Source organism: Aquarana catesbeiana, linkage group LG01 (assembly GCF_042186555.1).
Source record: "Aquarana catesbeiana isolate 2022-GZ linkage group LG01, ASM4218655v1, whole genome shotgun sequence".
NCBI lineage: Eukaryota > Metazoa > Chordata > Amphibia > Anura > Ranidae > Aquarana > Aquarana catesbeiana.
In genome coordinates, this window is record NC_133324.1 from 670,236,836 (window position 1) to 670,257,438 (window position 20,603).

The following is a 20,603-nucleotide window of genomic DNA, read 5'->3' on the forward strand; positions in this document are numbered from 1 at the left end:
AGGCTCTGAAGGTTCCTTGAAACGAGAGGACTCCAGGGGGGCTCTGTGTGTTGAAAGGGGCCTGAAAAGTCTCTAAGGGCTTGTTTAAACACACCGCCATCATGTGAATTAAGAATTTGGAACTACCACCATTGCATTCTCCAGGATTTCTGCTTGCAGAAAAGATATAATATTGGGGGTTTTCCTAATCTTAATGCCCAAAATGTGCCTATTAACGTGGGTATATATAGTTATTAATATAGATACCTCCAGATGAATGTTGCAACAAAACCCAGTTGCAAGGGCCTCTGAGGATGATGCAGCATCTGACTCTGTGTCAGAGACCTGAAGACAAGATCTGCAGTGATGAGGATTCCCTCCAGCCATTACCAAACCCGCCTGGAATGCAGTTCTAGTTATCTGGTAATAGTAGTCTCTTCTTATCTGGTATTAGTAGCATGGACAGGACATGTGGCTGAGATCTTCTCTCTTTCTCGCTCTCTTGCTTCACTTCCTCCTTTCAAGATCTTTTCCCAACAACACCAGAGTCAAGAAGTGACATACTGTACATAATTATACATTAGAGTGTGTGATACTAGCGGCTGACAGTAGAGGGCAGCAGATCCTTACAATAGGCTATCAGTGGTGGCCTCCCATCACATACAACTACAGGTGCTGTGGCTGGCAGGGAAGATTTATCCATCCATGATTTTTAGCATGGGGGAATCAATGGATTTCTATTGTTCAGTTCACAGGACCAAAAGCAATCTAGCCATGTATGGCTAGTGTAAAGTGCATTTTATGCAGTTTACTGCACTGTGCCTAGCACACTGTGCTTATGTCACCAATAAGGCATTAGGCTCAGGACACTTTGTTTTTCAGGGGGATTTTACCCCCTTCAAGACCAGAGCATTTTTTGCTATTCAGCACTGCGCTACTTTAACTGCCAATTGCACAGTCATGCAACACTGTAAGAAAATTCATTTTTTTATCATTTATTCATACAAATAGAACTTTCTTTTGGTGGTATTTGATCACAACTGTTTTTTTTGTGATATAAACGAAAAACGACAGAACATTTTGAAAAAATAAAAAATATTTTTTATTTTCTGCTATAAAACATATTCAATAAAAAAAAAAAAAAATTAAAAATCAAATTTTTTTAATGAATTTAGGCCAAATGCATTCTGCTACAGCATGTAAAAAAATCCCAATAAGTATACATTATTTGGTTTGCATGAAAGCTATAACGTCTGGTATAGAGACTGGAATTTTTATTCACTTTTTTAAACTAGTAATGGGGGTTATCAGCGACTTATAGTAGAACTGTGATACTATAAAGAGCAATCTAACACTAGCTGACACTGGCTGGAGGGTACAATAACTGACTAACTGACACTAATGCTGCGTACACACAAGCAGACTTTACGGCAGACTTTGCCCGGCGGACTTTTTGACGGACTTTCCGACGGACTTTCCGAATGAACGGACTTGCCTACACACAATCCACCAAAGTCCGACGGATTCGTACATGATGACGTACGACCGGACTAAAATAAGGAAGTTGATAGCCAGTAGCCAATAGCTGCCCTAGCGTCGGTTTTTGTCTGTCGGATTAGCATACAGACGAGCGAACTTTTCGACCGGACTCGAGTCCGTCGGATAGATTTGAAACATGTTTCAAATCTAAGTCCATCCAACTTTTGAGAAAACAAAGTCCGCTGGAGCCCACACACGATCGAACTGTCCGACGAAATCCGGTACGCCAGACCAAGTCTGCCGTAAAGTCCGCTCGTGTGTACGCGGCATTACACTGCTACAGTGATCACTGCTAATACTATACACTTTCACTGTACTAATAACACTGCCTTGGAAGGGGTTAACATCGAGCCGTGATCAGGCTGGTTAAATGTGTATCTAACACAATGTGTAGGGAATAAAAAACAGCAAGTTCGCCTGTCAGTATTCGGAGCTCTGTGTTGTTTACAACACTGAGCTCCCTTCCCTAAATGACAGAGTCAATCAGCAGCTTACACTCTCTGATCGGCTTGTGCTGTAACTTTTCACAGCACAGCTGGGGTGGTGGGCACACCTGTGTGTGCGCCCCCTACCCAGAAATACGAGATCACATATCAGATACGTGATCCAGCGCAGAGAGGCTGCGTTGTCGCCATACCTGTAAGTGAGACGGTCGGCAAGCAGTTAAAGTGTTTATAAAGCCTAAACATGTTTTACCCTAATGCATTCCTTGCATTAAAGCGGAGTTCCACACAAAAATGGAACCTTTCAGGGGGGGAGAAAATACCTGTCTAATACAGGTATTTTGCTCCCACTCCTGGGCATAGATACCCGCGCCACCCACAGGTATCTACACCCCTTCCCGCCCCCCTCTGTCTTCTGGGAGACAGCAGGGGCCAGTGGGAATGCGCAGCACAAGTCTTGCATGCACAGTAGGGAACCAGGAAGTAAAGCCGCAAGGCTTCACTTCCTGATTCCCATACTGAAGATGGTGGCGCCTCCATCCGAGAGCCGAGGGACAGATCGGCTTTGGGTGCTGACATCGCGGGCGCCCTGGACAGGTAAGTGTCCATATTTTAAAGGTCAGCAGCTGCAGTATTTGTAGCTGCTGACTTTAAAAAAAAAACTCCGCTTTAAGGTAAAAAATGTTTAGGTAAAACTATTGCCACACACCCCCCAATACTTACCTCAAGTCCTCACTCGATCCAGCGCTGTGCCCATCTGTAGCAGCTCTCCCCGCTCTCCTGCTGCTGTCAGTCAAATCCTGTAATGAGGGATTCGAGGGTGATGCCAAGCATCATGTTCTGTGTCTATCGGTGTCTGTGGCTTGGGTTCGAGCCCCCAGGTGGGCCACAATAGGAAGCAGCTTCCTATGGTGGCACGCCAAGAAGAAGAGGAGCCAGGAGCGCCAATGGTGTACCTGAAAAGAGGACAATTGGGGGAATTCCAGTGCACAGAGCAGGTAAGTACAAACTTGTTTTTTTTTTCTTATGGAATAAATTAAAATGGCCGGGGAACTTACTACATAATACAAAGAAACATCTATATGAATATTAAAGATGTAAATTTTCTGGAAATTTTGAGGCGATTTTTTTCCTGATTTTTTTCTGGAAAAAAATGGAAATTTTAGAAAAGTTGAAAAAAAAATAGGTGTGGGGTAGTTTTACAAATTGAAAATCATCTTGTTACACTGAGAACATGAATTACAGTGTACAGTATCTCACAAAAGTGAGTACACCCCTCACATTTTTGTAAATATTTTATTATATCTTTTCATGTGACAATACTGAAGAAATTACACTTTGCTACAATGTCAAGTAGTGGTTGTACAGCTTGTATAACAGTGTAAATTTGCTGTCCCCTCAACACACACACAAAATAACTCAACACACAGCGACAAAAGTGAGTATACCCCTAAGTGGAAATGTCCAAATTGGGCCCAATTAGCCATTTTCCCTCCCCAGTGTCATGTTACAAGGTCTCTGGTGTGAATGGGGAGCAGGTGTGTTAAACGTGGTGTTATCGCTCTCACTCTCGCATACTGGTCACTGTAAGTTCAACATGGCACCTCATGGCAAAGAACTCTCTTATAGGCTATAAGAAGATTGCCAAGACCCTGAAACTCACTTTCGTTAGATACTGAATATACAAAGATTATTCTTGAAATAAAAGTACAGCTTATTCAATAAATAAACTAAACTTGCTTTTTAAAATGTTATTTTTATTACAAATGGAATAACAAGGACTGTATATGTTAAAAAATTTCATCTATAAAAGAGAAAAGCTAACCAGTACCAGCCCCTTTCCCTCATAATAATATAAATGCTTCCTGCCAATTAGGGATGAGCTTCGTGTTCGAGTCGAACCCATGTTCGACTCGAACATCGGCTGTTCGATCGTTCGCCGAATTGCGAACGATATGGGCCGTTCGCGCCAAATTCGTGTGGCGCGTCACGGCCCATAATTCACTGCGGCATTGCAGTGCATTGCTTGCTGATGATTGGCCAAGCATGCACTATGACCCGCATGCTTGGCCAATCACAGCGCCGCCTTAACAGAGAGCCATAATTGGCCAAAGCCAAGGAGGCTTTGGCCAATTATGGCTCAGGGGATTTAGTACACGCCCCACACTATATAAGGCCGCCTGCACGGCGGCCCTGTGCAGTGTGTTCCGGTGTGCTTAGAGAGAGAGAGAGACAGTGTCATTTCATTTGAGTTAGCTAGATTAGGCAGGACAGTCAGTCAGTTAGCTGCACTTAAAGTGTATTGTGTATATATGCATCCCAGGTGTTGCATATATATATATATATATATATACACTGTATTCAGTTTAGCTAGATCCGTTCCTGTTATCTTCTAGACTATTTACATTTAGTGCAGTGCGTCCTGCTCACAGTGTTCAGCTAGATCCGTTCCTGTTATATTCCTACTGACAGGCAGGCTTGTCTTGTTACAGTATTTTGAAGAAAATTACTGGTGTTCTTTTGATCCTATTAGTACCACAGTCAGGCAGCTAGACTATTTACATTTAGTGCAGTGCGTCCTGCTCACAGTGTTCAGCTAGATCCGTTCCTGTTATCTTCTTACTGACAGGCAGGCTTGTCTTGTTACAGTATTTTAAAGAAAATTACTGGTGTTCTTTTGATCCTATTAGTACCACAGTCAGGCAGCTAGACTATTTACAGTTAGTGCAGTGCGTCCTGCCCACAGTGTTCTGCTAAACCTACAAGTAAGTGGGGTGCGTCCTGCTCACAGTGTTCAGCTAAACCTACAAGTTAGTGGGGTGCGTCCACCTCACAGTGTTCAGCTAAACCTACAAGCTAGTGGGGTGCGTCCTGCTCACAGTGTTCAGCTAAATCCGTTTCTGTTATCTTCTTACTAACAGGCAGGCTTGTCTTGTTACAGTAAATACAGCTACCTGAAGAAAATTGCTGGTGTTCTTTTGATCCTATTAGTACCACAGTCAGGCAGCTAGACTATTTACAGTTAGTGCAGTGCGTCCTGCTCACAGTGTTCTGCTAAACCTACAAGTTAGTGGGGTGCGTCCTGCTCACAGTGTTCAGCTAAACCTACAAGTTAGTGGGGTGCGTCCACCTCACAGTGTTCAGCTAAACCTACAAGCTAGTGGGGTGCGTCCTGCTCACAGTGTTCAGCTAGATCCGTTTCTGTTATCTTCTTACTGACAGGCAGGCTTGTCTTGTTACAGTAAATACAGCTACCTGAAGAAAATTGCTGGTGTTCTTTTGATCCTATTAGTACCACAGTCAGGCAGCTAGACTATTTACAGTTAGTGCAGTGCGTCCTGCTCACAGTGTTCTGCTAAACCTACAAGTTAGTGGGGTGCGTCCTGCTCACAGTGTTCAGCTAAACCTACAAGTGCGTCCACCTCACAGTGTTCAGCTAAACCTACAAGCTAGTGGGGTGCGTCCTGCTCACAGTGTTCAGCTAGATCCGTTCCTGTTATCTTCTTACTGACAGGCAGGCTTGTCTTGTTACAGTAAATACAGCTACCTGAAGAAAATTGCTGGTGTTCTTTTGATCCTATTAGTACCACAGTCAGGCAGCTAGACTATTTACAGTTAGTGCAGTGCGTCCTGCTCACAGTGTTCTGCTAAACCTACAAGTTAGTGGGGTGCGTCCTGCTCACAGTGTTCAGCTAAACCTACAAGTTAGTGGGGTGCGTCCACCTCACAGTGTTCAGCTAAACCTACAAGCTAGTGGGGTGCGTCCTGCTCACAGTGTTCAGCTAGATCCGTTCCTGTTATCTTCTTACTGACAGGCAGGCTTGTCTTGTTACAGTATTTTAAAGAAAATTGCTGGTGTTCTTTTGATCCTATTAGTACCACAGTCAGGCAGCTAGACTATTTACAGTTAGTGCAGTGCGTCCTGCTCACAGTGTTCTGCTAAACCTACAAGTTAGTGGGGTGCGCCCTGCTCACAGTGTTCAGCTAAACCTACAAGTTAGTGGGGTGCGTCCACCTCACAGTGTTCAGCTAAAGCTACCTGTAGAAGGTTGGTGGTGTTCTCATACTACAGGCAGGCAGCTGATTTTGCTAGCTGCAGTATCAGTACATATATATATATATATATATATATATATATATATATATATATATATATATATCCCAGCTTAGTGCAGCTACAGGCCATTAGTATGTCTGGAAGGCCAAGAAGGAGAGGCAGACAGTCACAAGCCAATAAGAGAGGGCAAGCAGGCTCTGTGTCTAGTGCTGGTCGTGGAGATGGTGCATCCTCATCAGCACGTGGCCATGGAACACGCTTGGCCTTTTTTTCGGCAGCTGGCCATGTTGAGCCGCAACATGCGGAAGACTTGGTCGAGTGGATGACCAAGCCGTCCTCATCCTCCTCATCCTCTCTCACCCATGCCCAGGGTACTTTGTCTGGCAAAGCAGCGGCCTCTTCCCTTGGCTCAATGTCATCAGTGACTCCTTCCCTAGCCCCACCATGTCCTCCTGAGGAGTCCCTCGAACTGTTTGACCACAGTGTTGGGTACATGCTCCAGGAGGATGCCCAGCGTTTGGAAGGCTCTGATGATGATACTGAGCTCGATGAAGGCAGTAACACGAGCACGGACAGAGGGGGTGCCCAAGAAGGACAGCAATCTGGCAGTCATGCTCCCCCTGCTGCAGCATACTGCCAGGTTTGCTCCAGTGATGAGGAGGGAGGGGATGATGAGGTCACTGACTCAACGTGGGTGCCTGATAGGAGAGAGGAGGAGGAGGAGGAGGAGGAGGCGGCACATCACCAACGAGGCAGGATGCCCTCCAGGGGCCAGCCTAAGGGCAGCACATTGACTGCATCACACCCCAAAGCTCCACATGTGCAGGGCGCTGCAGTCTCTGCGCATTATTCAAAAAGTTCTTTGGTGTGGGCCTTTTTTGAGACGAGTGCATCAGATCGCACCGCTGCTATTTGCAACATATGTCTCAAGCGTATCTCGCGTGGCCAAAACATCTCCCGCTTGGGTACCACATGCTTGACCAGACATATGTTGACCTGCCATGCAGTTCGTTGGCAAGCGTATCTAAAAGACCCACACCAAAGAACAAAGAGGACCTCTGCTTGCTCCTCATCAGCTGAGATTTCCAACCCCACTAGACCTTCAGTCCTCTCTGAGACCTGCACTGAGAGGAATGAAGGTGTAGAATTAGGTGTGTCACAGCCACGTACTTGTGGGCAATCTGATTTTGGTACACCGACGTCAGATTGTACCAGGCAAATTTCCCTGCCCCAGCTGCTGCACCGCCGAAAGAAGTTTGCTCCCAGCCATCCACATGCCCAACGGTTGAATGCTAGCTTGGCAAAATTGCTAGCACTTCAACTGCTGCCTTTTCAGTTGGTAGACTCTGCCCCCTTCCGTGAGTTTGTGGAATGTGCGGTTCCTCAGTGGCAGGTACCCAAATGCCACTTTTTCTCACGGAAGGCAATTCCGGCTCTCTACCAGCATGTGGAAGGCAATGTCCATGCCTCGCTGGACAGGGCGGTCAGCGGTAAGGTGCATATTACCGCTGACTCATGGTCCAGCAGGCATGGACAGGGACGTTACCTAAGTTTCACGGCGCATTGGGTGACTCTGCTGGCAGCTGGGAAGGATGCAGGACAAGGTGCAGTAGTGTTGGAGGTTGTTCCGCCACCACGCCTCCAAAATGCTAATGATTGTGACACACCTCTCTCCTCTACCCCCTCCTCTTCTTCTTCCTCCATGGCCTCTTCCTCGGAACCAGCGGTGCTCCGTAGTCGTTCAAGGGGCTACGCAAGTACGCAGGCCAAAAGATGCCATGCGGTGCTTGAGCTGGTGTGCTTGGGGGACAGGAGCCACACTGGGGCAGAGGTTCTGTCAGCTCTGCAGGGGCAGGTTCAGAGGTGGTTGACGCCACGCCAACTTAAGGCAGGAATGGTGGTTTGCGACAATGGCACCAACCTCCTCTCTGCCCTCCGACAGGGACAAATGACCCATGTGCCCTGTTTGGCTCACGTCCTTAACTTGGTGGTGCAGCGGTTCTTGGGCAGGTACCCGGGCTTACAGGATGTCCTGAGGCAGGCCAGGAAAGTCTGTGTGCATTTCCGCCGGTCATATAATGCCAGTGCTCGGCTGACGGACCTCCAAAAGGAGTTTAACCTGCCCAAGAACCGCCTAATCTGTGACATGCCCACCAGGTGGAACTCAACGTTGGCCATGCTGCAGCGGCTGCACACGCAGCAGAGGGCCATCAATGAGTACCTGTGCGACTATGGCACCAGGACAGGGTCAGGGGAGCTTGGTTTTTTTTCCCCACGCCAGTGGGCCATGATCAGGGATGCATGCACTGTCCTGTCACCATTTGAGGAGGCCACGAGGATGGTGAGCAGTGACAGTGCATGCATCAGTGACACTGTCCCCCTTGTCCACCTGTTGGAGCACACGCTGCGTGGAATAATGGACAGGGCACTTGAGGCAGAACAGAGGCAGGAAGAGGAGGACTTCCTTAGCTCTCAAGGCCCCCTTTATCCAGACAGTGTTCCTGCGTGCCCGCCGATCACACAGGAAGAGGACGAGGAGGAAGAGGAGGAGGAAGAGGAGGAAGATTGTGTCAGTATGGAGGTGGAGCCTGGCACTCAGCATCAGCAGCAGTCTTTAAGGGATCAGTCCCAAGAAACACATGGACTTGTACGTGGCTGGGAGGAGGTGGCTGCGGACCATGTCGTCCTTAGTGACCCAGAGGACTCCGGACCGAATGCCTCAGCAAACCTACGCTGCATGGCCTCCCTGATCCTGCAAAGCCTGCGTAAGGATCCTCGTATTCGTGGTATCAAGGAGAAGGACCAATACTGGCTGGCAACCCTCCTTGATCCATGTTACAAGGGTAAGGTTGCGGACCTTATCTTGCCATCGCAGAGGGAGCAGAGGATGAAACATCTTCGGGAGGCCTTGCAGAAAGGTCTGTGCAACGCGTTCCCAGAGACTGGGAGGTTACAAACTCCTGTTTCTGGACAACGTGTTGCTGAGGCTTCGGTCAGTCAAAGAAGGAGCGGTGGAGAAGGTGGCCGTCTGACCGATGCGTTCAGACAATTTTTTGGTCCGCAGCCCCAAGGTATGATCGGTTCCAGCAACCATCGCCAGCGTCTGTTTTACATGGTGCAGGAATACCTAGGGGCAAGATCAGACTTGGACACCTTTCCCACCGAAAATCCTCTGGGTTACTGGGTCTTGAGGATGGATCACTGGCCAGAGCTTGCACAGTATGCAATTGAGCTACTGGCCTGTCCTGCATCCAGCGTTCTTTCGGAACGCACATTCAGTGCTGCTGGAGGCGTGGTAACCGATCACAGGGTGCGTCTGTCCACTGACTCGGTCGATCGACTGACCTTCATAAAAATGAATGAGTCTTGGATCACCACCAGCTACCAAGCACCTGATGCTGATGTAACCGAATAATTTTTTTTGAAATCTCAGATCCCTTCAAAGACTGCCTATGCTGATGCTGAGTGACTATCCCTGAGTAATTATCCTCTTCCTCCTCAATCATCACGCTGATAGCTTGTAAGAACATTTTTGGTTCTGGGTGCCACCACCAGTGCCTAAGGCACAATTTTTCACCCCCTGTTTAACAGGGGCGTGTAATTACGATTTTTGATGTAATACTTTGCAGCAGGGCTCGTTCCTGCATTCCAACTAGAGTGTCTGTGAGGGGTTGCAGTGTTGTGGCACCAGCACCAGTGCCTAAGGCCCAATTTTTCAGCCCTTGTTTAACAGGGGCGTGTAATTACAATTTTTGATGCAATACTTTGCAGCAGGGCTCGTTCCTGCATTCCAACTAGAGTGTCTGTGAGGGGTTGCAGTGTTGTGGCACCAGCACCAGTGCCTAAGGCCTAATTTTTCAGCTCCTGTTCAACAGGGGCATGTAATTACAATTCTTGATCTAATATTTCACAGCAGAGCCCTGTGAGGGCTTACAGTGTTGTGGCCACAGCAACACCTAAGGCCCAAATTTCTGCTGAGTATATAGGGCAGGACCCTACTTTCAAACAACTAACTTACAAACGACACCTACTTGCAAACGGAAGGAGACAACAGGAAGTGAAATCTACCCCTAGGAAGGGAAATTCTCTCCTGTAAGAGTTAATATGGGAAAAACATTTCTCCTTTCCACTGATGCTTTCCAATCCATTGGGACAAAAAGTGAGGTGAAATCTTCTGAAGAGGAGGAAAGACAGCAAAACAAATGTCACAGGGGTGATAACCCTTCCCTATGTTTTCCAAAAAGCTTAAAAAAGATTTTTTGGCTGGAGCTAAACACGTTAAAAATGTACCCGTTCAAAATTACAAAGAGATTCTACTTAACAACAAACCTACAGCCTGTATACTGCTGTTCAGAGTATATAGGGCCTGGTGGCCCCACACCTTTCCTTATTTTAATTTGAGTGCGGGGTTCCCCTTAATATCCATACAAGACCCAAAGGGCCTGGTAATGGACTGGGGGGTACCCATGCCGTTTGTCTCACTGATTTTCATCCATATTGCCAGGACCCGACATTACATTAAACCCGCAAGCAGTTTTAAATGAGATTTTTTCCTTTAAAAATGACATTTGGTGCAGGGACTGTTCTAAACACGGGAAACACGCGTCACTTTACAGGCATACTATAGACACCCCTCAGGTACGATATTTAAAGGAATATTTCACTTTTTTTTTTTTTACTTTAAGCATCATTAAAATCACTGCTCCCGAAAAAACGGCCGTTTTTAAAAGTTTTTTTTGCATTGATACATGTCCCCTGGGGTAGGACCCGGGTCCCCAAACCCTTTTTAGGACAATACCATGCAAATTAGCCTTTAAAATGAGCACTTTTGATTTCGAACGTTCGAGTCCCATAGACGTCAATGGGGTTCTAACGTTCGTGCGAACTTTCGGTCCGTTCGCAGGTTCTGGTGCGAACCGAACCGGGGGGTGTTCGGCTCATCCCTACTGCCAATATACATTTTCAGTTTTAAACAATGCCTTTCCAGAAGCATATTGCTCTTGCAAGAGCTTGCTTAATGTTCTCCTGGTTTTCAGGTGTAATTTTATCTACAAATGAAGGGGTTGTATATTTTTGGGAGGCCGTGGTTTGCAACAATTCCTTACCTGAAGATGCTGCTGGTGAAGAAACACTTTGTAATGATCCAGAAGCAGCAGACAGAGGGGGTTATTTACTAATAGAAAATCCACTTTGCACTGCAAGTGCACTTAGAAATAAAGTCACTGTAGATCCGAGGGGGACATGCAAGGAAAATAAAAAACAACATTTTAGCTTGCACAAGATTGGATGATAAAATCAGCAGAGCTTCCACTCATTAAAGATCTACCCCTTAGATTTAGAGCGACTGCCTTTTATAAATAACCCCCAGAGTGTTTCTGGAATGTGAACTCTGGAGGGAAAAGCTACTTGCACTTTCATTATTGTCATCTTTTCATTCCATAAAGTATTTTTAATGTCTTTAAGGCACATCTGGCATGTCAGGATGTGTTTTGTCATCCCTCTAGCATTTGGAATGACTACTTCTTCTCACAATATTTGCAAATTGCAGTTTTGCTCTCTGCAGAAATTACACTGTAGAAATGTTTCCAAACTCTAGATGTTGGTCTCCCCATTTTTCTGAGAGGAGAAAAAGAAAAAGAATATACTGAGTAGACTATAGGTAAACATTATGCTATGGTGGTGGAGAACATTAATAGGAATAATTTAAAGGTTCTAAATATAAACTAATTTGCCAGACAAACGTATCCTCTTACCTGTCAATTAAGGCCTGATTGGACAGAAACTATCGTCTACTGTATCCCAACAATCACCCAACTGTAGGAGGTACAAGATGGAGCCAACAAGTAAACTAAACTGGAGCCTTTCCCCTGCAGTTCCCCCTAGTGGAAGATTTACATATTTGTCTGAGAACTGCATTGAGACAGTGTTACATGAACTGTATTCCAGGATTTGCTTGTCTTCAGCAGAGAGAACTTGCAATAATTTTTGACTTTACATGAACTCTCAAAAATCAGTCATTAAGGTCTTCATGTTATATAGTTTAAATACCATGTCAAAGATATATTATTCATCATTGTAAAATAACATATTCCACACTTTTTTTCCAATTTTTCTGGGGAAAAATAAAAAAAACGGCTTTAACAAATATGGGAAAAACTATTTTTTTCCCTAATCTTTTAATTTTTTTCCCCCAACCCTTCCCATCTCTAAGTGACATACTAGCAAACTATTAATCCAATGACACTGGAGCTTATTGTAAGTGAAAAAAATCACCGTTTGTCCCACACACACATTTGGATACCATGGGGACTTCCAATATCCTAGCATATTCTGGCTGAGCAAAGAAACTATTATGCACCACCCACAAAAAGGAAAGGGATGGCGATGTTGCTACTCTCCTTCCCAACTATCTCTAGAATGACAAGGTATTTCTTCAAGTCTTTGATGCAATCATTGCCTTGCACCCACAAAACATCCACTTTCTGTAAAGAGATCATGTGGCGTTTAAGGTGGCTTTCTCCCAAAAAAACAGAGGCACTACAATATCTGTGATGTCAGCTTCATGAAGGCACATGCCTTGACTTCCACAGACATTAGGATTTTATCAGCCTGAAAAGGAAAATAAACAATGTTTTAATATTACAGTATATAGTATACTGTAAATCTTAATAAAGCTTAACCTTATAGCTTATAGCTTATACCTTCAATTTTTCTTTAACCTCATAACATTCATGGATTCAACTCCTACTGCCTTTATATTATACTGCATGCCAAAACAAGGTCCGCCGCTCCTAAATTAGTTTGTTAATGACAATCCCCTCAAGGAGTGATCCAGCTCACAGTGCTTGGCTGGAGTTCCACAGTGTAGCTCACTCTCCAGAGTATGATGAGGTCAATGGTAATGGTGTGTTACACAAATATACACATAAAATTAAAATGGAGGAAGTCTGTCTAAAACTTTAATTGGACTACAAAGTACAAAATCTACTCACATAGTAAAAACAGACAAGCGCTTTAAAGCGGTGTTCCACTCAAATTTTTAACTTAATCTTACCCCCTTCAGTTAATTGCATAGATGTTCAAATGCCGCACAAAATTTTTTTTTTATCGCTGTAATTACCTTTATATTGTACTTTATTGTGGCACTTCCTGTCTCTCCTCCCATGGGAGTAGGCGTGTTTATTGCCTTTCCCCGACGCCGCACTGTCTCCTGGGAGCTTAGTGCCAGGCTTCCCAAGATTCAGTGCGGAAACAATGATCATGCGCGTGAACAAGCTGTGAATGAACAGCATTCACCACATCCGGGAAAACAATGCTTGTGGGCTTCACATGCCCACAAGCAAGATGGAAACAGCCAGCATCACATTTTTTAAGTTATTCTTCAGTACGAAAACAGACAGAGGTGGAAATATTACACCCAAACTGTGAGTGTAATTTTGGGATTAGCAAAGTGTCTCAATGACCTAAAAAAAAAAAAAAAAAGATTGGTCGCCAGACTCCCGCTTTAAAAAGAATACAATCCTGTGCTGCATAGCAAGGGCTTCAAACCTTTGAAGCCAGGGATTGTATTCTTCTTAAAGCTCTTATCTGTTTTACTATGTGAGTAGATTTTGTACTTTGTAGTCCAATTAAAGTTTTAGTCAGATTTACTGTATTTTGGATTCCTCCATTATGATTTTTTGTGGATATTTGTGTAACGCTCGGTTACCATTGACCTTATCATGCTTTGGAGAGTGAGCTACACTGTGGAACTTCAGCCAAGCACTGTGAGCCAGATCACTCCTTGAGGGGATTGTCAATAACAGGCTGATTTGACTCTGTAGTGGAGTCATTCCCTTCTGGTAAGAGCCCATGTCTTATATGTTAGCTCATTTGGTGGTCACAGAAGCCAATTGAGCACAATTCTTTTGTTAAGTGTCACAGCAGTGATTTTGAAGATTCATTTTTGATTATGCATATATTTTTTTCCACTTCATTAGTGTGGGCTTGTTCAAGTTTGTTCAAGTTTTGTTTGCACATTATTATATTTAGCGCAGCAATTTATATGATACCCTTTTGATATTTAGTTTACCTATTTGTTGCCAATGGCTATTTTTCTTTGCACCTACCAGGGCATTTTCTACCACTATTATACCCGTACACACGGTCGGACTTTGTTCGGACATTCCGACCACAAAATCCTAGGATTTTTTCCGACGGATGTTTGCTCAAACTTGTCTTGCATACACACGGTCACACAAAGTTGTTGGAAAATCCGATCATTCTGAACGTGGTGACGTAAAACACGTACGTCGGGACTATAAACGGGGCAGTGGCCAATAGCTTTCATCTCTTTATTTATTCTGAGCATGCGTGGCACTTTGTCCGTCGGATTCGTGTACACACGATCGGAATTTCCGACAACGGATTTTGTTGTCGGAAAATTTTATATCCTGCTCTCAAACTTTGTGTGTCGGAAAATCCGATGGAAAATGTGTGATGGAGGCTACACACGGTCAGAATTTCCGACAACAAGGTCCTATCACACATTTTCCGGTGGAAAATCCGACCGTGTGTACAGGGCATTATACTGATTCCCTATATACTGTAGATCTGTAGTTAAACCTAATTTAGAATATTGTGCCCAGTTCTAGAGGCCTCACTTACATAGATATTGCTAAGATAGAACAAGTCCAGAGATGTGCAACAAAATGGTGGAAGGTCTGAGCATATCAGGAAAGACTTCAGGAACCTAATATGTACAGTCTGGAGGAAAGAAGGGGAAGGGGAGACACGATTAAAATTTGCAAATACATCAATGGTGTGAATAGAGTTTAAGGAGCAAAATTGCAATATGAGCCAAGATTAACCACTTGCCGACCGGCTCATGCTGATATACGTCGACAGAAGGGCACGCACAGGCGCACGCGCCGCAAGCTCCATGAGTGTGATCGTGGGTCGCAGACTCGATGTCAACGGGGATACCCGCGATCGTCTCACAGAGAGGAAGAACTGGGAAATGCTGATGTAAACAGTCATTTCCACGTTCACCCTAGTGACACTGACACTGATCACAGCTCCCTGTAATCGGGATCGGTGATCAGTGTCATGTCGCACATAGGTCCTCCCCCCACAGTTAAAATCACTCCCTAGGACACACTTAACCCCTACAGCGCCCCCTAGTGGTTAACCCCTTCACTGCCAGTCACATTTACACAGTAATCAATGCATTTTTAATCGCACTGATCGCTGTATAAATGTGAATGGTCCCAAAATAGCGCCAAAAGTGTCTCCCATAATGTCACAGCCATGATAAAAATCACTGATCGCCGCCATTACTAGTAAGAAAAAAATTATAAATAAAAATGCCTAAAACTATCCCCTATTTTGTAGATGCTATATTTTTGCGCAAACCAATCAATAAACGCTTATTGGGATTTTTTTTACCAAAAATATGTAGAAGAATACGTATCGGCCTAAACTGAGGAAAAAAAATGTTTTTTTTTATATATTTTTTGGGGATATTTATTATAGCAAAAAGTTAAAAAAAAAAAGCGTTTTTTTTCAAAATTGTCGCTATTTTTTTGTTTATAGCACAAAAAATAAAAACCACAGAGGTGATCAAATACCACCAAAAGAAAGCTCTATTTGTGGGGAAAAAAGGACGTAAATTTTGTTTGGGAGCCACGTCGCACGACCGCACAATTGTCAGTTAAAGCGTCGCAGTGCCGAAATCGCAAAAACGCTCTGGTCTTTTGCCAGCCAAATGGTCCAGGGTTTAAGTGGTTAAGAACACAGATACATGACCTCAAACTAGCAGATAGGAAGATAAAAACTAATCATAGAAAGTATTATTTTACCAAAAGAACAGTTGATGCTTGGAATAGAGAGTTAGAGTTAGTAAAGTTAGTGGGTCAGTCAACAGGAAGTGGATTCAAACATGCTTGGGACAAACATAGATCTATACACAAAAAGTTAAAAACTAGGTAAATAAAACAAAAACACATATATAAATAAAAAATAAATTGGGCAGACTTGTTGGACCACTTGGTTTTTTTTGTTCTGCCACCACTATACTTCTATGTGTCTCTGGGTGCCAAATAATGGAGGCAGAACTGCAAGCTGTATCACCAAATGTTTGGTGGACCTGTCCTATAGCGATTGCCTTTTGGAAAAGTGTATTTAATCTACTCTCAACCATGTTCAACACCATTTTATTACCTGACCCAACTGTTGTTCTCTTGAATAACAAACCACAAAATATTACAAAACGTCAATTCAAACTTTTATTGTATGTAACAATGGCAGCAAAACAATCAATAGCTAAAGCGTGGAAAACATCCACACTGTGTATTGTATCGGTCAAACATAGAGTTACACAGGCAATGATCCATGCTAAAACCGAAGCTATCTTTTTGGACAAAATCCAAAAATTTGAATCACTATGGCTCCCATGGATAAATCATCACCTACCGCAAGGCTTTGACCACACACTTGTGCTTTCTTGAAAATTCAACTTCTTTTATTTCCCGATTCAAATATACTAATTATCTGATTAACTACCTGATTCCCTCTGGAGATATTTCCCACCATGTATCCCTCCCTTTATTTCACCCCTACTACATCAATTATTATATTTTCAAAATGTATACCCTAAAACATTTCTGTTTTTGTTTTATTTTTCAACCAAAGTATAATAATGAATTAATAAAGGTCTCCCATCTGTAGACTCAATTTATAAAATATTAGAAAATTTTAGACAGTTGGCGTGACTATTTCCATCTTCAGGATTCGCCAAGCCATATAGCTGGATCTTGGCCCCTGTTAAGAGATATATTGACCCCAACTGTCTCAAGATTAAATGCTACAACTGACCTCATTTCCACCCAACCCTTTCTTTTATGAAAATAAGGCATAAATGAAAATGTATTCAATTAAAAATGTATTCTTATTTTTATTTTTAGTTCTACAGATTGTAGCGAAGACATGAAGTCTATATATGTTTATCTTACTATATTTCAATGGACATGTACTGTATTATCCTTAATAAAATATTTAAAACAGAAAAAAATAATGTGAAGAACATCATGCCAATATGCAGCAACTAATTAGTCATTCAACAGCAAGTCACAACATCCAGCCAAAAAAATAGCAGCAAACTAAGAACAAACAATGCATGCAGCAGATCTCCCATATCTGTAGCATTTACTATGAAATGTTGCAACAAAACAACTTATTTTACAGAAGTGTTTTAAAGCCCTAGGTGTGTAGATCAACAAAAAAACCCCAGGAACACCATCAACATGGAGCACCTGGCTAGGCAACACCATAGGATAGTCACAGGTACATTATTGAGTATGTTACTGCAGAACAAGAAAAAAATGAAGGTGAATGTAGATCCACGTTTAAAATATTCATGTTAATTTGGTCTACAATAAGGAAAGCTATTAAACCCTGTCAAAATTATATGCTATCAGGGTCTTCATTACAGACTTTTCCCATCACTTTTGGCCATTTTAGCAGACAGGAATTGAGGCATTAGGACAGACCACAGCAGATAAGGGGTTCAGGCATGTTAAGAGTTTTTCTTTTTTTGTGAAGTTTACACAATGGTGTTTGCAATTATGCCCTTTCAGGAAACTTTTTTTTTTTTTTTAACATTAAACAAGGTGCCTTGTTAGGCTGATTAATTTCATCCTCACCCTAAATATTAAATGCTCTTCTTTAGAAACCAATTACTAAAAGTATATTATTTGTTTAACAATACAATAATTACACACAGATTTTGTATAGGCATTTTATTAACAAAAAAGGTATAAAACCAACATTCATGAAAACTGAGATGAATAGTGTACCTAGCCTTTCCAGTGTTTGAAATAAAAAAAATGTTTTTCACACTATAACACTGTTTAGTACCTAAAGCAGAGTTCCACCCAAAAGTTTAACTTCTGCTTATCTGATTTCTCCCCCTCTCCGGTGCCACATTTGCCACCTATTGGTACCTGTTTTTTTACAGGTACCCAGTGCCCCCTTCCGGGAGACTGGGCCACAGCGAAGTACAACAGTAGCTCGGCCCCCCTCCCCTTCTGCTTGGCCAATGAGAGGAGAGAAAGCTTTGCGCATGCACAGTAGGGACCTGGCTGTGAAGCCGAAAGGCTACACTGCTGGGTTCTCTTACCAGCAATGGCAGCTGCAGCACCCAACCAGCTGATGCAAACATTGGCTGGAGAGCCGACATCGCTGGATTCTAGGACAGGTAAGTGTCTTCATGTTAAAAGTCAACAGCTACAGTATGTATGTATGCTGACTTTTAATTTTTAAAGGGGCGGGCAGAACTCCTCTTTAAATGCACATAAAAGAACACAATTCATCTTGCTATTTCACAAAAATAGTTTTGTAAAAGCTAAAACAAAGTAACAAAATAAGCATTGATACATGTCTATTGCTTGCTAGCATCATTTGTAGTTTTCAGTAAGGAATTGTGGAACTGTGGTGGCTAAAAAGATCGTACAGTACCCGGCAGGTGCCGGCAGGGGCCATCACAGAGGCAGGTGGAGACAAAGAGGTGCAGGCACCAGAAAAGAGTAGATGGGTGACAGTCAGGGAGGGTAGAGGGGGAAGTGCCAGGGAGGTCGATCCAGAGCTGGAGCATCCCAATAAGTACGCTCCATTGAGTGACATTGGTGAAACAAGCCAGGGACCAGCACTGCTGGAGCTGAGGGACTCTCCTAGCTGCCAGGGGAAGAACTCCTCCAGTGAGAGTGGGGGGAAGTGAAGGGAAAGGATAGACAGATTCTAGTGGTAGGGGACTCAGTTCTTAGAAGGACAGAGAGGGCAATCTGTGACAAAGACCTAAAGCGCCAAACTGTATGCTGTCTACCGGGGCTCGGGTTCGGCACATCACGGATCTGGTGGACAGATTACTATGAGGGGCTAGGGAAGACCCAGCTGTCATGGTGCATGTTGGGACCAATGACAAAGTCAGAGGCAGATGGAGTGTCCTAAAGAACGATTTTAGGGACTTGGGAGCTAAATTGAGGAAAAGGACCTCCAAGGTAGTACTCTCAGGAATAATACCAGTACCTTAAACCACACCAGAAAGGCAGAGGGAGATTAGGGAAGTAAACAAGTGGCTGAGGAGCTGGTGTAGTAAGGAGGGGTTTGAGTTCCTGGAGGACTGGGCCGACTTCTCAGTCAGTCACCAGTACTATAGAAGGAACGGACTGCACCTAAATGAGGAGGGTGCAGATCTGCTGGGAGTAAAGATGGCCAAAAAGTTAGAGGGGTTTTTAAACTAGGCGATGGGGGGAGGGTCCAGAGGTAGAGATAGCCAGCGCGGAACATAGTCCAGAAGGTAGTATTGGGGGCATTAGTGATAGGTTGACTAAAGCACATAAACCCAAGGTAAGTATAGTAACAAGTCCTAGTTGCGATCTCTGAACACCCAATAAGAGGATAGTATGCGACCGGTCCAAGCTACATGGCATGTTCACCAATGCCAGGAGCCTGGCGGACAAGGTAGGTAAACTAGAGATATTGTTGTACGAGGAGGATTTGGATTTTGTGGGAATTTCAGAGACCTGGTTCAACAGCTCTCATGATTGGCTGGCAACCATTCAAGGGTATACCCTTTATCGCAAGGATAAGGAGGGTAAAAAAGGGGGAGGGGTTTGTTTATATATCAAGAATAATATACAAGTCAATGTGAGAGATGACATCACTAAGGGAGCTAGGGAGCAGATGGAATCCTTATGGGTAGAGCTCCAAAGGGATGAAGCTAAGGGGAAAATAATACTGGGAGTATGCTCTAGGCCCCCTAACCTGGTGGAGGAGGGGGAGATGGACCTCCTATCACAATTTGGATTAGCAGCAAGAATGGGATGTGTCATCATAATGGGGGATTTTAATTATCCAAACATAGACTGGGCGGAGGGAACCACGCCTTCATCTAAGGCTCGCCAGTTCCTAAATGTTTTGCAGGACAATTTCATGGGTCAGATTGTAGATGCACCAACTAGAAATAAAGCGTTACTAGATCTACTGATTACCAACAATACAGACCTGCTCACGTTTGTTGAAATACGGGGCAATTTAGGAAACATCGATCACAGGTCAATTGGCTTCAGTATAAATTACACAAATAGGAAATATAAGGGAAATACAAAGCTACTGAATTCCAACAGATGCAACTTCCCTAAACTACGATCCTTGCTAGAAGGCATAAATTGGGATAAAATCTTAGGAACAAAGAACATGGAGGAGAGATGGGTTCGCTTTAAGAGCATATTAAATAAGGGCATTAGCCAGTGCATCCCATTGGGTAATAAATTTAAAAAAGCAAACAAAAGTCCTGGATGGCTTAACTCCAATGTAAAAATGCATATAAAAGCAAGAGAGAAGGCCTTCAAAAAATACTAGGTTGTGGGATCATCATCAGCATTCAGACTTTATAAAGAATGCAACAAGAAATGTAAGGGTGCAATTAGGGCGGCTAAGATAAACACAAAAGACACATAGCGGAGGAGAGCAAAAAAAATCCATTCTTTAAGTATGTAAACAGTAAAAAAGGGAGGACAGACCATATTGGCCCATAAAGAATGAGGAAG